Source organism: Loxodonta africana, chromosome 1, assembly GCF_030014295.1.
Source record: "Loxodonta africana isolate mLoxAfr1 chromosome 1, mLoxAfr1.hap2, whole genome shotgun sequence".
In the NCBI taxonomy this organism is placed as follows: domain Eukaryota; kingdom Metazoa; phylum Chordata; class Mammalia; order Proboscidea; family Elephantidae; genus Loxodonta; species Loxodonta africana.
Window position 1 is genome coordinate 36924415 of NC_087342.1, and position 20609 is coordinate 36945023.

Here is a 20609-nt window from a genome sequence, read left to right on the forward strand (position 1 = left end):
GAGAGAGCCTGGAGACGAAAGGGGGAAGGCCCCTGGCTGTACTGGTTGCCAATTGGCAGAGAGGAGCAGATAGTCTATCCGGAAGGTCTAGATAGTAGTGACTCATGGGGGAGATAGACCACAGACAGACCCCGGCCAGGTGAAGCTTGCTGACAGATGGAAGCCTCTCTGGAGATTACTAATTCTGCTGATTCTTTGTATGGAAATACCCAGACAAGGGGAATAGGCAGAAAACCTTGACACTTACCTGCCAGAGGCCTAGCCTGGGTCTGAAGATCCCACCCTGATCTCCACCTTGTCATTTTCTCAGCACACACCTTGCCTGCACACATCAAATTCGCCTTTCTCCATGAATGCCTTCTGCTAGGGAACACAGCATATGACTCAGCCGAAGGAGAGTACAGGCAAAGTCAAGTGAAATGAGCATTTTCAAAATTTTGCCCTCTGCTGGTCCACAGAGGTGGACCACTGCATATGCATCACGTTTCCCAAGACAAGGCCAAAATCCAGGCAGCCAGGGCCCCAGTAGTCCAGAGTTGGTGGATTTGGGGATATGGTTGATCTGTTTGCGACATGTGGGAGGGGGACCTGGGACCTAGATTGGCTCCACTTGAGCTCTATGATGTCTACTATTTTCCCTGGCCTTTGGCTTGTGCTGCCTTGAATGTGTGCTCTCTAGGTACACTTCTCCTCCAACCACTCTGTATCTGCTAACAGCGGATCTGTGAGTGTTGAAGTAAAAATCTCTCACTGGCCGCAGTGTCACAGGATACTAAGTATCTAGGCTCAGGCTGACCTTGGCTGTCTTCTGCCCCAGGCAAGGGCCCTTATGCTTCAAAGGAAATGATGACAGGTGGGCACTGTGGAACATTATTTTTTGAATCAACACAGAGGTCTGGGTGAGGGTCAACAGGCCAGGTGGCCAGGTGAGGGCCGAGTGGGCGGGGCTAAGGTTTGTTTCCCAATCACCATGGAGACCACCACCAGAAGACCGGTCGGAACTTCTGATGGGATGGGTCACAAATACTGAGCCAATAGGAGAGGTCCGGACTAACTGGCCAGTTTTGCAGAGTCCTCCGTTTTGTCCATGGACGCTCTAGGGCCTCTTCTGGCTTTGGCCTCAGGAACTGAGAACACCCAGGGAATATCTTCACAGGTGGCAGCCCCTGATGTGGACAGGTTCAACACACTGATGAGAGCAGTCAGGTACCTGTTTTCCACTTACTCTAGGATATCAGTAGGCAAGTCACCCTTACTTAGCATCTACGGTCCCTCTCTGTATGTTCATTCTGAGGAGTCTCTTCTTTCTACCCCCTGAGAAACATCACAAGTACGAGTGCTTGAGAGAGAGCCTTGAGATGAAAGGAGGAAGTCTGTCTCTACCAATTCCCCTTGAGCAAAGAATATCAGGTACTCTATCTGGATGGTCTTAAATACTGTTGATTGACATGCACAATACACCACGGGTGGATCCTGGCCAGGTTAGGTTTGTGGGCAGATTCAAGCCCCTCCAGGGACTACTAATTCTGCTGATACCTTGTATGGTGAAAAATCCCGTCAAGTGGAATGGTCAGATAACATTGACCCACACCTGCCAGTGGCCTGTGATGGCACTAAAGATCCCAACCTGGTCTCAACCGCATCAACCTCTCAGCACACACCTTGCCTGCACACATAATTCTGTCTTTCTCCGTGAATGCCTTATCCTTCTAAGAAAAATAGCATGCCACTCAGCCAAGGGCAGTGCTGAGAAAATGAAGTGAAACTGCCATTTTCAAATGTTTGCTGTCTACACGTCTCCTGCCTCTGTTGGAACGCTGCCTATGAGGCCGGCCTCCGAAGACAAGGCCGAAATCCTGGCAGCCAAGGCCCCAGCATTCCAGTGGTTTCTGAACGTGGGAACATGTATGATCTGTTTGGCACATACAGGAGGGAGCCTTGGGCCCTACAGTGGCTGCCATTCTTCACCTCAATGTTCAGTGCTGTCCCTGGCCTTTGGCCGTGCATTATCGAATGTGCGCTATCTAGTGATATTTCCCCTCCTGTCACTATCACTCTGCCACCAGGTGATATGTGAGTGTGGAGGTCACCATCTATCACTGGCAGCAGTGTGACAAGTCACTAGAGATCTAGGCATAAGCTGACCTTGGCTGTCTTCTGCCCCAAGCAAGGACCTGAATCCTTTATCCCAGATGGTGACACTTGGGCCTGGCAGACTTAAATATTTATCAACGCAGAGGTCTGGGTTAGGTCAGCAGGCCAGGTGAAGGCCCGGTGGATGGGGCTAAGGCTTGTTTACCATCACCACGGAGTGAGCCACTGGAAGACTGCGCAGAGTTTCTTATGGGCCTGGTCATAAGAACTGAGCCAAGGGAAGAGATCTGGCCCACCTGGGCGATGACACAGGGCCCTCCATTGTAACCTATGACACTTAATAGCCACCTTTGGCTGTGGCAAGAGGATTTCAGCACACCCTGGGAAAGGCTACACAGGCAGATGGGAGCCCCTGATGTGGACAGGTTCATGACATTGGGGGAGCAGGACAGATACCTGTTTTCTACTTTCCTGAGGATATCAGTAGGCAAGGCATCCCTACTCAGCATCTCTTGCCTCTGTGTCACTCTCTGTATATGTTCGTTCTATGCAATCTCTTCATTCTACCCCTGAGACACATCAAAACTTGGAGAGTCTGAGGAGCCTAGACATGAAAGAGGGAAGGCCACTGGCTGTACAAGTTGTCCATGGGCTGAGAAGAGCAGGTAGTCTATCCTGAAGGTCTAGATAGTAGTGATTGATGGGGGAGCTACAAAATGGGCGGACCCTGGCCAGGTGAAGCTTGCTGACAGAGGAGACTACTAATTCCACTGATACATTGTATGGAAACACCTGGGTAAGATGAATGGGCAGAAAACATTGACACATACCTGCCAGAGGCTAGTCCTGGGTCTGAGGACCCCACCTTGGTCTCCAACTTTCTTCTCAGCACACAACTTGCCTGCACACATCAAATCTGCCTTACTCCATGAATGATTTCTCCTGCTAGGAAACACAGCATGCACTCAGCCAAAGCAGAGTACAGGCAAAGTCAAGTGAAATGAGCACTTCCAAATTTTACTGTCTGCTGGTCCACAGCCTCCGGTGGCACACTGCATATGCATCAGGTTTCCCAAGACAAGGCCGAAATCCTGGCAGCCAAGGCCCCCATAGTCCAGAGTCTGGGGAGGTGGGGATATGGATGACCCTTTTGCAATGTACAAGAGGGAGCCCTGGGACCTTGACTGGTTCATGCTTGAGCTCCACAACATCTACTATTTTCCCTGACCTTTGGCCTGTGCCCCCTTGAATGTGTGCTCTGTAGGTACGTTTATCCTCTGACTACTCTGAATCTGCCACCACTGGATACACAATTGTGGAAATCAACATCCATCACTGGTATCTAGGCTCAGGCTGACCTTGGCTGTCTTCTGCCCCAGGAAAGGGCTGTCATCCTTCAAAGGAAATGCTGGCACATGGACACTGGAGACATCAATTTTTGAATGAACTCTGGGGTCCTTGTGAGGATTAATAGGCCAGTGGCCAGCTGAGGGCCGAGTGAAAGGGGCTAAGGTTTGTTTCCCAATCACCATGGAGACAGCCACAGGAAGACTGGTTGGAACTTCTGATGGCATGGGTCACAAACACTGAGACAATAGGAGAGGTTCGGCCTAACTGGCCAGGTCCCCCAAGTCCTCCGTTTTGTCCATACACACTCAACAGCCTCTTCTGGCTTTGACCACAGGAATTGAGCACACCCAGAGAATATCTTCACAGGTGGAAGCCCCTGATTTGGGCACGTTCAAGACACTGGGAAAGCAGGCTAGTTAACTGAGTTCCACTTACTTGAGGATATCAGTAGGCAAGGCGACCTCAATCAGCAGGTATGGTCCCTCTCTGTGTTCATTCGGAAAAATCTCTTCATTCTACCCCTGACAAACATCACAAGTACAAGTGCTTGAGAGAGAGCCTGGAGATGAAAGGGGGTCGCTTCTGGCTGTACCGGTTCCCCATGGGCAGAGAATAGCAGGTAGTCTATCTGAATGGTCTTAGATACTGTTGATTGACATGGGCAATACACCATGGGGGGACCCTGTAAAGGTGGAGCTTGAGGGCAGATGCAAGCCTCTCCTGTGACTAGTAATTCTGCTGATCCTTTCTATGGCCAAAAACCCTGCCAAGTGGAATGGGCAGATAACATTGACCCACACCTGCCAGGGGCATCTCCATGGACTAAAGATCGTAACCTGGTCTCAACTTCGTCACCTTCTCAGCACACACCTTGCCTGCACATATAATTCTGCCTTTCTCCGTGAATGCCTTATCCTACTAGGAAAAAATACATGCCACTCAGCCAAGGGCAGTACCTGGAAAATGAAGTGAAAATGCCATCTTCAAATTTTTGCTTCGTACACCTCTGCCTCCGGTGGAATGCTGCGTATGTGGCCGGCCTCCGAAGACAAGGCCAAAATCCTGGCAGCCAGGGCCCCAGCAGTCCGTGGTTTTTGGATGCGAGACATGGATGACCTGTTTGCCACACACGAGAGGGAGCCTTGGGCCCTAGACAGGCTCGCCATTCAGCGCCACAACGTCCAGTACTGTCCCTGGCCTTTGGCTGGTGCCTCATTGAATGTGTGGACTCCAGTGATATTCCTCCTCCGTCACTATCATTCTGCCACCAGGGGATATGTGAGTGTGGAAGTCACCATCTGGCAGCAGTGTTGCAAGTCACTAGAGTTCTAGGCACAAGCTGACATTGGCTGTCTTCTGCCCTAGGCAAGGGCCTGAATCCTTCATCCGAGATGGTGACACCTGGACTCTGGCGGACATTAATTTTTATCAACACAGAGGTCTGAGTGAGGGTCAGGAGGCCAAGTGAAGGCAGGGTGGGTGGGGCTGAGGCTTGTTTACCATCACCATGGAGACAGTCCCCAAGGAAGAATGGGTGGAGCTTCCGATGGACCTGGTCACAAGTACTGAGCAAATGGGAGAGATCTGGCCCACCCAGGGGAGGACACAGGGCCCACCACTGTGACCTATGACACCTAGTGGCCACCTCTGGCTGTGGCCACAGGATTTCAGCAGACCCTGGGAAAGCCTAGGCAGGCAGATGGGAGCCCCTGATGTGGACAGGTTCAGGGCTTTGGCAGAGCAAGCCTGGTACCTGTTTTCCACTTTCCTGAGGATATCACTAGGCAAGGCATCTGCACTCAGCATCACTTGCCTCTCTCTCTCTCTGTATGTTTCATTCTGCGAAATCTTTTCGTTCTACTTCTGAGACACATCACAGCTTGGAGTGCCTGAGAGAGTGCCTAGAGATGGAAGACCAAAGGGGGGAGGCCTCTGGCTGTACTAGTTGCCCATGAGCACAGAAAAGCAGGTAGTCTAATCCGAAGGTCTAGATAGCAGTGATTGATGGGAGAGCTACACCACGGGCGGACCCTGACCAGGTGAAGCTTGCCGACAGATGGAAGCCTCTCCGGAGACAACTAATTCTGCTGATACATTGTATGGAAATACCCAGGTAAGGGGAATGGACAGAAAGCATTGACACATACCTGCCAGAGGCCTAGCCTGGGTCTGAAGATTCCACCCTGGTCTCTACCTTGTCATGTTCTCAGCACACACCTTGCCTGAACACATCAAATCTGCCGTTCTCCATGAATGCCTTCTCCTGCTAGGAAACACAGCATGTCACTCAGCCAAAGGAAAGTACAGGCTAAGTCAACTGAAAGTACCATTTTCCAAATCTTGCCCTCTGCCAGTCCGCAGCCTCTGGTGGCACACTGCATATGCTTCAGGTCTCCGAAGACAAGGCCGATATCCAGATTGATGGCAATGGGTTCTTTTTTTTTGCTGTCCAGACTCTGTAGATGTGGGGATATGGATGACCTGTTTGCCACATACAGAACAGAGCCCTGGGGCCTAGACTGGCTCTGCCTGAGCTCAGTGATGTCTGGTATTTTCCCTGACCTTTGGCCCATGCCCCCGTGACTGAGTGCTCTCTAGCTGCATTTCTCCTCCGACCACTAAATTTGCCACCAGCAGATGTATGAGTGTGGAACTCAACATCTCTCACTGGTGGCAGTGTCACAGGTCACTAGGTATCTAGCCTCAGGCTGACCTTGCCTGTCTTCTGCCCTAGGCAAGGGCCCTAATCCTTCAAACAAAATGATGACACGTGGGCACTGGCGGACATCATTTTTTTAATTGACACAAGGGTCTGGGTGAGGGTCAACAGGCCAGGTAGGCCAGGTGAAGGCCGAGTGCAGGGGCTAAGGCTTGTTTCCCAATCACCATGTAGACTCTACCAGAAGACTGGACAGAACTTCTGACGGGACAGGTCACAAACACTGATCCCATAGGAGAGTTTCAGCCTAACTGGCCAGTTCCCCAGAGTCCTCCATTTTGTCAATGGACACTCAATGGCCTCTTCTGGCTTTGACCACAGGAATTGAGCATATCCAGAGAATGTCTTCACAGGTGGCAACCCCTGATGTCGACAGGTTCAAAGCACTCGGAGAGCAAGCAGGTGCCTCTTTTCCACTTACTCTGGGATATCAATGGGCAAGGTGCCCTTACTCAGCATCTATGGTCCCCCAGAGAAATCTCTTCATTCTATCCCTGAGAAACAACCCAAGTACTAGTGCCTGAGAGAGAGACTGGAGATGAAAGGAAGGAGGCTTCTGGATGTATTGGTTCCCCATGGGCAGAGAATAGCAGGTTGTCTATCCGGATGCTGTTATATACCATTGATTGATATGGGAAATACTCCATGGGCAGACCCTGGCCAGGTGGAGCTTCTGGGCAGATGCAAGCCTCTCCAAAAAAAAAAAAAAAAAAATTTAAGCCTCTCCAGCAACTAGTAATTCCACTGATCCTTTGTATGGTGAAAAACTCCACCAAGTGGAATGGGCAGATAACATTGACCCACACCTGCTGGGGCCTCTCCTGGCACTAAAGATCCCAACCTGGTTTCAACCTGGTCACCCTCTCAGGACACACCTTGCCTGCTCACATAATTCTCCCTTTCTCCATGAATGCCTTATCCTACTAGGAAAAAAAGCATGCCACTCAACCCAGGGCAGTACCCAGAAAATGAAGTAAAACTGCCATTTTCAAATGTTTGCTGTCTACACTTCCCCTGCCTCTGGTGGAACGCTGCGTATCTGGCCAGCCTCCAAAGACAAGACTGAAATCCTGGCAGCCAGGGCCCCAGTGGTCATGTGGTTTCTGGATGTGGGGACATGGTCGACTTGCTTGCCACATACAGGGAGCCTTTCCACAGTATAATGGCTGTAACTTTACATTCTTTTCCAAGTGAGGGCTCAGAGGCAACATCAGCTTCCATGTTTCTCAGTAAGAAAAAGAACTCTGTGACTTTATCCAGTCCTCTGACAAAAGCAGGAAGAATGAAAGAAACTGTCTTTTGGTTTCTCTTTGCTGCAATGAACTTGGTAACTTTGTTCTTGGAAACGCAAATTTTCCTCAGCAAAATTTCATCGTGGTCTTTCCTGTCTTTGCAGAGGAACAACTTCGTAGTATTAGTGATAAGAGATTTTAAAGCTCACTGTTATCCAAGGAAAACAAAGTGTATTGTGAAATCCAAGCAAACCCAAGTGTCTTGCTGCAGTACAATGGCTGTAACTCCACATTCTTTTTCAAATAAGAGAGCTCAGAGGCAACATCAGCTTGCATGTTTCTCAGTAAGAGAAAGAGCTCTGTTACTTTATCCAGTCCTCTGACAAAAGCAGGCAGAATGAGAGAAACTGTCTTTTGGTTTCCCTTTCCTTGAAAGAACTTGGTAACTTTGCTCTTGCAATGTTTCCTCAGCAAAACTATATCATGGTAGCCCTTGTCCTCGCAGAGGAACAACTCCATACTGTGGACAATAAAAGATTGTGAAAGCACATTGTCGCCCAGGGATAACAAAGTGCATTTTGCAATCTTAGCAAACACAAGTGTCTGCCAGTAGATTATTGGGTGTAACTTTTCATTCTTCTCCACTAAGGGAATGCAGAGGCAACATCAGCTTGCATGTTTTTCTGTAAGAGAAACAACTCTCTGACTTCATCCAGTCCTCTGAGGAAAGCAGGCAGAAGAAGAGAAGCCATCTTTTAATTTCTCTTTCCTGCAATGAACTCGGCAAATGTGTATCTTACATATCTTACAAATGTACGATTTCCAAGGCAAAACTACATCGTGATAGCCCCTCTTCTTGCAGAGGAACAACTACGTAGTTTTAGCATTAAGAGATTTTAAAAGCACATTGACACCCAGGGAAAACAAAGTGCATAGTGAAATCCTAGCAAATAAAAGTACCTTTCCACAGTTCAATGAGTGTAACGTTACATTCTTTTCCAAATAATAGAGCTCAGAGGCAACATCACCTTGTATGTTTCTCAATAAGAGAAAGAACTCTTTAACTTTATCCAGTCCTCTGATAAGAGCAGGCAGAATGAGAACAACTGTCCTTTGGTTTCTATTTCCTGCAATGAATGCAGTAATTGGTCTTGCAAACACAAGGTTTCCTCAGCAAAATTACGTCGCAGTCTTTCCTGTCTTTGCAGAGGAACAACTACATAGTGTTAGAGTTAAAAGCTCGTGAAAGCACATTGACTCCCAGGGGTAACAAAGTGCATATTGCAATCCTAGCAAAACAAAGTGTCTGCCCACAGTTTATTGGGTGTAACTTTGCATTGTTTTCCACTAAGAGAACGCAGGGCAACATTGGCTTGCATGTGTTTCAGTAAAAGAAACAACACTTTGAGTTCATCCAGTCCTCTGATGAAAGCAGACAGAAAAAGAGACACCATCTTTTGGTTTCTCTTTCCTACAGTGAACTCAGTAAATTTGTTTCTTGCAAACACAAGGTTTCCTGGGCAAAACCACATCACAGTAGCCCCTTTCCTTACAGAGGAACAACTACATAGTGTTAGCATTAACAGCTTGTGAAAGTATGTTGATGTCCAGGGAAAACAAAGTACATAGTGAAATCCTAGCAAACTCAAGGGTCTTTGCACAGTATAATGGGTGTAAAGTTACATTCTTTTCTAAATAAGAGAGCTCAGAGACAACGTCAGTTTCCATGTTTCTCAGCAAGAGAAAGAACTCTTTGACTTCATCCAGTCCTCTGACAAAAGCAGGCAGAATGAGAGAAATTGCATTTTCTTTTCTCTTTCCTCCAATGAACTTGGTAATTTTACTTTTGCAAACTCAAGGTTTCCTCAGCAAACCTACATCATGATAGCCCCTCTTCTTGCAGAGGAACAACTACATAGTGTTAGTATTAAGAGATTGTGAAAGTACATTGAAGACAAGGAAAGACAAAGTATATAATGAAATCATAGCAAACCAAGTATATTTCCATAGTTTAACGGGTGTAACTTAACATTGTTTTCAAATAAGAGAGCTCAGAGGCAACATCTGCTTGCATGTTTCTCAATAAGAGAAAGAATTCACTGACTTCATCCAGTCCTTTGATGAAAGCAAGCAGAATGAGAGAAACAGTCTTTTGGTTTTCTCTTTCCTGCAATGAACTCGGTAAATTTGTTCCTGCAAACGCAAGATTACGTAGGCAAAACTACATCAAGGTTAACCCTGTCCTTTGTGAGAAACAACTGTGTAGTGTTAGCGTGAAGAGATTGTGAAGACATTTAATGCCCAGGGATAACAAAGTGCATTTTGCAATCCTAGCAAACCTGAGTGTCTTTTCACAGTTTAATGGGTGCAACTTTACCTTCTTTTCCATATAAGAGAGCTCATAGGCAACATTAGCTTACATGTTTCTCAATAAGAGAAAGAACTTTCTGACTTCATCCAGTCCTCTGACAAAAGCAGGCAGAATGAGAGAAACAGTCTTTTGGTTTCCCTTTCCTGCAATGAACTTGATAACTTCGCTCCTGCAAACATGAAGTTTCCTCACAAAAACTACATCATGGTAGCCCCTGTCCTTTTCGAGGAACAACTTAAGAGACTGTGAAAGCACATTGATGCTCAGTGATAACAAAGTGCATATTGCAATCTTAGCAAACCCAAGTGTCTGCCCGCAGTTCATTGGGTGTAACTTTTCACTCTTCTCCAATAAGATGTTTAGAGGCACCATCAGCTTTCATGTGTTTCAGTAGGAAATAGAACTCTCTGACTTCATCCAGTCCTCTGACAAAACCAGGCAGAATGAGAGAAATTGTCTTTTGGTTTCTCTTTCCTGCAATGAACTCGGTAACTTTGCTCTTGCAAACACAAGGTTTCCTCAGCAAAACTACATTACGATAGCCCCTCTCATTGCAGAGGAACAACTACGTAGTGTTAGTGTTAAGTGATTGTGAAAGCGTATTGATACCCAGGGGTAATGAATTGCATATTGCAATCCTAGGACACCCAAGTGTCTGCCTGCAGTTCATTGGGTGTAACTTTGCATTCTTTTCCACTAAGAGAATGCAGAGGCAACATCAGCTTGCATGTGTTTCAGTAAAAGTAAGAACCCTTTGACTTCATCCAGTCCTCTGTTGAAAACAGGCAGAAAGAGAAAACCGTCTTTTGGTTTCTCTTTACTCCAATGAGCTCAGTAAATTTAGGTCTTGCAAACACCAGGTTTCCTCAGAAAGACTACATCACAATAGCCCTGTCCTTGAAGAGGAACAACTATGTAGTGTTAGCGTTAAGAGACTGAAACCACATTGACTCCCAGGGAATAATGGAGTGAATATTGAAACCCTAGGAAATCCAAGTGTCTACCCACAGTACAGTAGGTGTAATGTTGCAGAGGCAACATCAGCATGGGTTTCCGTAAGAGAAAGAACTCTCTGACTTCATCCAGTCCTCTGATGAAAGTAGGCAGAACGAGAGAAACCGTCCTTTGGTTTCTCTTTCCTGCAATGAACTCGGTAACTTTGCTCTTGCAAACGCAAGATTTCCTCAGCAAAACTACGTAGCTGGCTTTCCTGTCCCTGCAGAGGAACAACTACATAGCATTAGTGTTAAGAAATTGTGAAAGTACTTTGAAGCCCAAGAATAACAAAGTGCATATTCCAATCCTAGCAAACCCAAGTATCTGCCCACAGTTCTTTGAGTGTAACTTTTCATTCCTCTCCACTAAAGAGAACGTAGAGGCAACATCAACTTGCATGTGTTTCAGTAAGAGAGACAACTCTCTGACTTCATCCAGTCCTCTGATGAAAGCAGGAAAATGAGAGAAACCATCTTTTGGTTTCTCTTTCCTGCAATGAACTAGTTAAATGTGCTCCTGAAAACACAAGGTTTCCTAGGCAAAACTACATTGCGGTAGCCCTTGTCCTTGCAGAGGAACAACTACGTAGTGTTAGCATTAAGAGATTGTGAAAGCACTTTGACGCCCAGGGAAAAATAGTGTATATTGAAATCCCAGCAAACCCAAGTGTCTTTCCACAGTTCAATGGGTGTAACATTACATTGTTTTCCAAATAAGACAGCTCAGAGGCAACATCAGCTTGCGTGTTTCTCAGTAAGAGAAAAAACTCTCTGACTTCATCCAGTCCTCTGACAAACGCAGGTAGAATGGAGAAACTGTCTTTTGGTTTCTTTTTCCTGCAATGAACTCGTTTACTTTGCTCTTGCAAATGCAGTTTCCTCAGGAAAAGTACATTGCGGTAGCCCCTCTCCTTGCAGTTCCTCTGCAAGTTATAGGGGCTACCGTGATGCAGTTTTGGTGAGGAAAGCCAGTGTTACCCATGTTACCGAGTTCACAACAGGGAAGAGAAACCCGAAAACAGTTTCTTTTCCTCGGCCTGCTTTAGTCAGAGGACTGGATGAAGTTAGAGAATTCTGTCTCTGAGAATCATACAAGTTGATGTTGCCTTTGCATTCTCTTAGTTGGAGAAGAATGGAGAGTTACATTCATTGAACTGAGGATAGACAGCTGGGTTTTCTAGGAATTCAGAAGGCACTTTGTTTTCCTGGGCGTGGAGGTGCTTTCACAATGTCTTAATACTAACACCACTTCGCTGTTCCTCTGCAAGTTATACGGGCTACCGCGATGTAGTTTTGCTAAGAAAAGCTCGTGTTTGAAAGAGCCCAAGTTCTGGAGCTCAGTGCAGGGAAGAGAAACCCAGAGACAGTTTCTCTCCCTGGCCTGCTTTCATTGGAGGACTGGATGAAGTCAGAGACTTCTTTCTCTTACTGAAAAACATGCATGCAGATGTTGTCTCTGCATTCTCTTCATTGGAACAGAAGAGAGAGTTATAACCATTGAACTGCAGGCAGACGCTTGGGGTTTCTAGGATTTAAGCAGGCACTTTGTTTACCCTTGATGTTTAGGTGCTTTCCCAATCTCTTAATGCTAACACCACTTAGCTGTTCCTCTGCAATTTACAGGGACTAGCACGGTATAGATTTGTCAAAGAAACCCAGTGTTTGAAATAACCCAAGATACCGAGTTCACTGTATGGAATAGAAACACAGAGACAGTTTCTTTTCCTCGATCTGCTCTCATCGGAAGACTAGATGAAGTCAGAGACTTCTTTGTCTTACTGAGAAACATGCAACATGATGTTGCCTCTGCATTCCCTTTGTTGGAAATAATGGAGAGTTACACCCATTGAGATGCAGGCAGATGCTTGGGTTTTCTAAGAATTTCAGCAGGCATTTTGTTTTCCCTGGGCATGGATGTGCTTTCACAGTCTCTTAATGTTAAAACCACATAGCTCTTCCTCTGCAAGTTACAGGGCCTATCGCGATGTAGTTTTGCTGAGAAACCTGGTGGTCACACGAGCCCAAGTTACTGAGGTCACTGCAGGGAAGAGAAACACAGAGCCAAATTCTCTCCCTCGGCCTGCTTTCTTCCGAGCAATGGATGATGTCAGAGACTTCTTTCTTTTACTGAGAGGCATGCATGGTGATGTTGCCTCTGCATTCCCTTCTTTGGAACAGAAGAGAGAGTTATGCCCATTGACCTGCGGGCAGACGCTTGGGTATTCTAGGATTTCAGCAGGCACTTTGTTTACCCTGGGCGTGGAAGTGCTTCCTCAACCTCTTAACGCTAACACCGCTTAGGTGTTCCTCTGCAAGTTACAGGGGCTACCACGATGTAGTTTTGCTGAGGAAAGCTGGTGTGCACAAGAGCCCAAGTTACAGAGTTCACTGCAGGGAAGAGAAACCCAGAGACAGTTTCTCTCCCTCAGCCTCCATTCATCAGAGGACTGGATGAAGTCAGAAGCTTTGTTCTCTTACTGAAAAACATGCATGCTGATGTTACCTCTGCATTCCCTTAGTTTGAAAAGAATGGAGAGTTACACCATTGAACTGCGGGCAGAAGCTTCCATTTTCTAGGATTTCAGCAGGTACTTTGTTTTCCCTGGGCGTGGATGTGCTTTTACACTCTCTTAACGTTAAAACCACATAGATTTTCCTCTGCAAGTTACAGGGGCTACCGCAGTGTAGATTTGTTGGGGAAACCTGGTGTTCAAAATAACCCAAGTTACTGAGTTCACTGCAGGGAAGAGAAATGCAGGGACAGTTTTTCTTCCTCAGCCTATTTTTGTCAGAGGACTGGATGAAGTCAGAGACTTCTTTCTGTTACTGAGAAACATGCAACCTGATGTTGCCTCTGCATTCCCTTAGATGGAAAAGAATGGACAGTTGCACCCATTGAACTGCAGGAGACGCGTGGGTTTTCTAGGATTTCAGCAGAAACTTCATTTTCCCTGGTCGTGGAGGTGCTTTCACAATCTCTGAACATTAAAACCACATAGCTGTTCCTCTGCAATTTACAGGGGCTAGCGCCATGTAGTTTTGCTGAGGAAAGCTCCTGTTCACAAGAGCCGAAGTCACAGAGTTCACTGTACCCACCCAAAAAAAGTGGGTGGGTACAGTGAACTCTGTGACTTCGGCAGGCACTTTGTTTTCCCTGAATGTGGAGGTGCTTTCCCAATCTCTTAACGCTAACACCACATAGCTGTTCCTCTGCAAGTTACAGTGGCTGTCACAATTTAGTTTTGCTGAGGAAAGCTCCTGTTCGCAAGAGCCCAAGTTACCAAGTTCACTGCAGGGAAGAGAAACCCAGAGACAGTTTCCCTCCCTCGGCCTGCTTTCATCAGGGGACTGGATGAAGTCAGAGGCTTCTTTCTCTTAATGAGAAACATGCAAACTTAGTTGGAAAAGAATGGAGAGTTACACCCTTTGAACTGCAGACAGATGCTTGGGTTTTCTAGGATTTCAGTAGGCACTTTGTTTTCTCTGGGCGTGGAGGTGCTTTCAAAATCTCTTAACGGTAACCACGGGTAGCTGTACCTCTGCAAGTTAAAGGGGATACTGTGATGTAGTTTTGCTGAGCACACCTTGCATTCACAAGAGCCTGTTAATGAGTTCACTGCAGGGAAGAGAATCAGAGACAGTTTCTCTCCCTGGGCCTTCTTTTGACGGAGTACTGTATGAAGCTAACCCCACAGAGCTGTTCCTCTGCAAATTACAGGGGCTACCGCGATGTAGTTTTGCTGAGGAAACCTGTTGTTCACAGGAGCCCAAGTTACCGACTTCACCGCAGGGAAGAGAAACCAAAGACAGTTTCTTTCTCTCTACCTGTTTAGTCAGATGTTTTGATGAAATCTGATAGTATTTTCTCTTACTGAAAAACATGTAGCTAATATTTTCTTTACATTACTTGGAAAAGAATGTTAGATTACAACCATTGAAATACATGCAGACACTTGGGTCCCATAGGATTTCAATATGCACTTTGTTTTACCTTGGCATGAGTGTGGTTTAACAATCTCTTAACAAGAACACTATGCAGTTTGTTCTGTGCAGGTATTCAGGCTACAGCGATGTAGTTTTGCTGAGTAAACAATGTGTTTGCCAGAGCCAAAGTTACTGAATTCATTGCATGAAAGAGACACGAAAATGCAGTATCTCTCATCCCACTTATCATCCCACTTCATTGTCAAAGGTTAGATTACTACAGAGGGTTTCCTTCCATATTGAAAAACATGCAAGCTAATGTTGCCTCTGCAGTCTCTTAATTGGAAAAGAATGTAAAGTTACTGTCATTCAAATACATGCAGTTTTATAGGTTTTCAAGATGCACTTTGTTTTACCTGGGTGTGAGTGTGTTTTTAACAATCTCTTAACGAGAACACCATGCAATTGGTTCTGTGTAAGTGGGCTACTTAACCCCTATAGGGCTGCTATGAGTCGGAATCAACTCGATGGTGATGGTTTTTTTTTAAGTGGGCTACTGTGATGTGGTTTTGCTGAGTAAACCATGTGTTTGTAAGAGGCAAAGTTAGCGAATTCATTGCGTGAAAAGGAAACCAAAATATAGTTTCTCTCATTCTGCCTGATTAAGACACAGGATTTGAAGAAGTCAGAAGGTTTTTTTTTTTCTTTTACTGAAAAACATGCAAGCTAATGTTACCTCTGCATTCTCTTAGTTGGAAAAGAAGGTAAAGTTACTCTCATTCAAATATGTGAGACACTTGGGTTTTATAGGTTTTCAATATACTCTTTGTTTTATCCAGGTGTGAATATGCATTAAGAATCTCTTAACAAGAATATCATGCAGTTTGTTCTCTGCACATACCAGGACTACTGCGATGTAGTTTTGCTGAGTAAACCTTGTATTTGCAAGAGGCAAATTTATCGAATTCATTTCATGAAAGAGAAACCAAAAGACAGTTTGTCTCATTCTGCCTGAATAAGTCAGAAAAACTTTTGTTGTACTGAAAAACATGCAAGCTAATGTTCCATCTATAGTCTCTTAGAAAAGAAAGTAAATTTACACCCATTGCAATACATGCAGACACTTGGGTTTTATAGGATTTCAGTATCCACTTTGTTTTACCTGGGTGTGAATGTGCATTAACAATCTCTTAATGAGAACACCCTGCAGTATGTTCTGTGCAATTATTCAGTGTACGGCGATGTAGTTTTGCTGAGTAAACCTTGTGTTTGCAAGAGCCAAAATCACCGAAATCATTGCGTGAAAGAGAAACGAAAATACAGTTTCTCTCACCCCACTTGACTAAGTCAGGCAGCTTAATTAAGTCAGAGAATTTTCTCTCATACTGAAAAACATGCAAGCTAATGTTGCCTCTGCATTCTCTTAGTTGGAAAAGAATGTAAAGTCACACCCATTGAAATACGTGCAGACACTTGGGTTTTATAGGATTTCACCATGTACTTTGTTTTACCTGGGCTTGAATGTACAGTAACAATCTCTTAACAAGAACACCCTGCAGTTTGTTCTGTGCAAGTATTCGGGCTATAACGATGGAGTTTTGCTGAGTAAACCTTGCGTTTGCAAGATCTAAAGTTATGGAATAAATTGCCCATTGGGAAACAAAAATACAGTTTCTCTCATCCCACTTGATATAAGTCGGAAAGTTTGATTAAGTCAGAGGGTTTTCTCTCATATTGAAAAAACATGCAAGTAAATGTTGTGTCTGCAGTTTCTTAGTTGGAAGAGAATGAAAAAGTTACTTTCACTCAAATATGTACAGACACTTGGGTTTCACAGGATTTCAACATGCACTTTGATTAGATCAGAGGTTTTTTTTTTCTCTTATTGCAAACCCTGCAACCTAATGCTGCATCTGCAGAGTGTTAGTTGAAAAAGCATGTAAAGTTACTCTCATTCAAATACATGCAGTACCTTGTTTTCTTGGATTCCGCTTAAGTTAGGTGCATTTGATTAGATTGGAGTTTTGTTTTTTTTTTCTCTTTTTGAAAAACCTGCAAGCTACAGCAAAACTATATTGCTATAGCCACGTACTTGCCCAGAAAAGATGGCATTCTGCTCTTAAGAGGTTTTTAATGCACATTCATGTCTGGGTAAAACAAAGTGTATACTAAAAACCTATAAAACCCGAGTCTTTGCACATATTTGAATGGGAGTATCTTAGTTATTTTCCAACTAAGAGACTCCAGAGACAACATTAGCTTGCACGGTTTTCAGTGACAGAAAAAAACCTCTGACTTAATCAAATCCTCTAACCTAATCAAGTAGAATTAGAGAAAACAAGTGCCAGCATGTATCTGAATGGGAGTAACTTTACATTCTTTTCCAACTAAGAGGCTGCAGATACAACATGAGCCTGCATGTTTTTCAATAAGAGAAAAAACCCTCTGACTTAAGTAGAATGAGAGAAACTGTATTTTGGTTTCTCTTTCATGCAACTAATTTGGCAACTTTTCCTCTAGCAAACACAGAAGTTACTCGACAGCAATTAACAACAACCACAAAGCCAGTGAAGTAAAATGATAAGAAATGGTAAACAAGAACTTTTTATTTATATAATTTCAGTTTTTTTGATTTATAAATTTAAAATAATGTGACCTTTAATGCATGTACTTTGAATTTTTTAAATTTTGATGAAGTACTTTAATATTGTAGGAAAGAATAGCCATTAAACTTTTAACAAAAGCAGGTACATAATGACATCCATATTCAATTTTTCCTTGAGTTTCTGGATAAAAAAGTCTCACAGGTTGTGTACTCAGCTGACTCAGCTGGAAGATCCCAATATTGTGTACACCTCTTTTATGTGCTTCCCCTCTCTCTGAATCTGTGGAGTTTGTCCCCAGCAACAATACTCAATCTGTAAAAAAAAAAAAAAAAAAGGCGCGTGCTTCGATTTCAACCCACCAAAACCATCAAAGAATGTCTGGACACTTAAAAAACAAAAAACCTCAAACCAGTTGCTGTCCAGTGCATTCTGACTCATGGTGACCCCATGTGTTAGAACTCTGCTCCAGAGCGTTTTCTTGGCAAAGGTTGAATCTTTGTGGAAGCAGATCTCCAGGCCTTTCTTTCCTTGGCTCTGGGGCTAGTAGTCAAGTGCAAACCGTTTGCATAGGTCTTGCTAATATATTACATGAGAAGCAAAGAACGAAACACACGGAAACCCTAGAAAATGCACAGTTCTGTGCTGGCTATTGGAGAAAAGTGTCTGATAGGAGCCGCAGCGAAGCCCCTTCTTCTGCAGTCTGGGCAGTGAAAAGTGAGTGTTTTCTTCATTGCCCATCCAGGGCCTGTTAGGTCCCAAAGCGGCTGCGGCTCCCTCCCTGTGGGGGTGGGGGGGTCAAAGCTCCTGCTCTCACCATGGGAGGTTGCCCAGGGCAGTTTGGCCAAGCATCAGGCAGTTCCCACGCTGGGGATGCCAGGTGGGTTTGCAAGCGCCCTCTCGCGGCCAGCCACAACATCACTGAAATTCAGTGTCAGGTGATTCTAAGCCGTGGAAGTTGAAACTGAAGTGGGATCATCATCTAGTGCCTTGATGGGGACAGTGGAGACAAGAAGGCAGGAGCTAAATATTCAAAAGGCCACTGAGAATTAGAACAATCTGGAGGGAGGAAACAGGCAGACAGCGGAGGGGCCCAGAGATGGAGAGGTTGGGCATTCTTTGGCCTGGACTCTGACCTGTGAGCTCCACACACCTGCCCCTGCCCAGGGCCTGATTAGGGTAAATGAGGAAATATTTAAGGGGTGCCAAGAAACTTGGTGGTCAGGATTAATGACACATTAATGAAATGTACTTTAAAAAACAGTCTATAAGGACAAAATATCAAAATTTTAGAGATATCCAGAACAGACCAGTGGATGGGGGGCAGAGTGGGGGAGGAGGGCGGCTGCCCATCTAGGTGAGCCAGTGGACCCTGGGGAGTCATTATCCGTGTCTGGAGATGGTTCAGGACATGATGATGGAAGCGGTATCCAGCCAATGCCTCCTGTCCAGCCCTCCTCTGGTCTTCCCGGTCCACTGGTGCCTTTGAGGGTCAGCCTGAGCTCAGTCGCTACACCCAGGTCCCCTGGCTTCCTCAAAGCGTCGACCACTGTTGCAACTCCACCCACCCCCTGGCTTTCTCCTTGGTTCTGTATCTTGCACCTCCTGCCCCTGCTCTCTCATCCTGTTTGCTCCCCACTCAGCATTTGCGTGAACAAACTCCCCTGAAATCCCACAATGGCCTCAGCCTGAGCCACATTCCCTTTCCGCCTGTGCTTCCTCCCATTTCTGTCCACACCCTATCGCTACCAGCACCCCCTTCTGCCCTCACCTCCTCCCTGTTTTCTCCCCCCCATCCCACCCACAGACCCTCTAACCCCTGCCTCTGTGCCCAGCTTGTGACCTTAGGCAGAGGGTTCACTGACCACCACACAGAAGAGTTGGAAAAGCCTCGGACTCTTCTGGCCTGGGCATTAAACTGCCTCCTCAGCAGGCCAGGTACAGTCTAATGGGAGCCAATAAGCTCAGTCCACTCATTCCAGGCAGAAATGGCTCCCGTATGCTTCTATGGTATTTTATTCTGAGCTCCAGTTAAGGAATGGAGTTTTCAGGACTTTTTGTACAAACAAAGCTGTCTTGAAGAAGTACAGCCAGAAAGCTACTTAGAAGCAAGAGTGGTGAGACTTGTTTCCCATATGTTGGGCATGCCATTAGGAAGGACTAGTCCCTGCAGAAGAACATCATGCTTGGTGAAGTAGAGGGTCAGCTAAAAACAGGAAGGCCCTTAATTGGTGGCTGCAACAGTGGGCTCCAACATAATGATTAAAAGGATGGTGCAGGACCCAGCAGCGGCTCTGTTGTACATAGGGTCACTATGAGTTGAAGCCAACTTGACCACTTCTAACAATGTTTATATAAATGGAATCATACCTCTTGAATCTCTTTGATTGTGTGGAGCACATGTCAGTAGTGTCTTCCTTCTGTGGCTGAGAAGTTTGCTTGCTGAAAGTGGAGAGGACTTGAAGCACTTACTAATGAAGAATAAAGACACAGCTGAAATCAGTATGGATTACATCTCAACAAAAAGAAAACAAAAATCCTCACAACTGGACCAATACACAACAACATGGTAAGCAGGGAAAAGAAGTTAACAAGGATTTCATTTTACTCAGATCCACAATCAACACTATGGAAGCAGCAGTCAAGAAATCAAATGAGGCACAGCATTGGGCAAATTTGCTGCAAAAGACCTCTTTCAAGTGTTGAAAAGCAAAGCAAACCTTGAAGACTAAAGTGTGCCTGACCCAAGCCATGGTGTTTTCAATTGCATCCCATGCATGTGAAAGCTGGACAATGAATAAAGAAGAATTGACTCCTTTGAATTGTTGCGTTGGAGAAGAATATTGAATATACCACAGACTGCCAAAAGAACAAACAAATCTGTCTTGGAAGAGGTACAAACAGAATGTTTCTTAGAAGCAAAGATGGCGAGGCTGGTCTCATATACTTTGGACATGATGTCAGGAGGGATTTGTCCCTAGAGAAGGACATCATGATTGGCAAAGTAGAGGATCAGTGAAAAAGAGGATAAGGAAGGACACTGTATAATGATTAAAGGGAAAATATACCAGGAGCATATAACCATATTAAATATTTATGCACCCAATGACAGGGTTGCAAGATACATAAAACAAACCCAAAGAGCATTGAAAAGTGGGATAGACAGCTCTACGATTACAGTAGGAGACTTCAACACACCATTCTCAGTGAAGGACAGAACATGCAGAGAGAGCTCAGTGAAGACACAGACGATCTAAAAACCACAATCAACCAACTTGACCTCATAGACATATACAGAACACTCCACCCAACAGCAGCCAA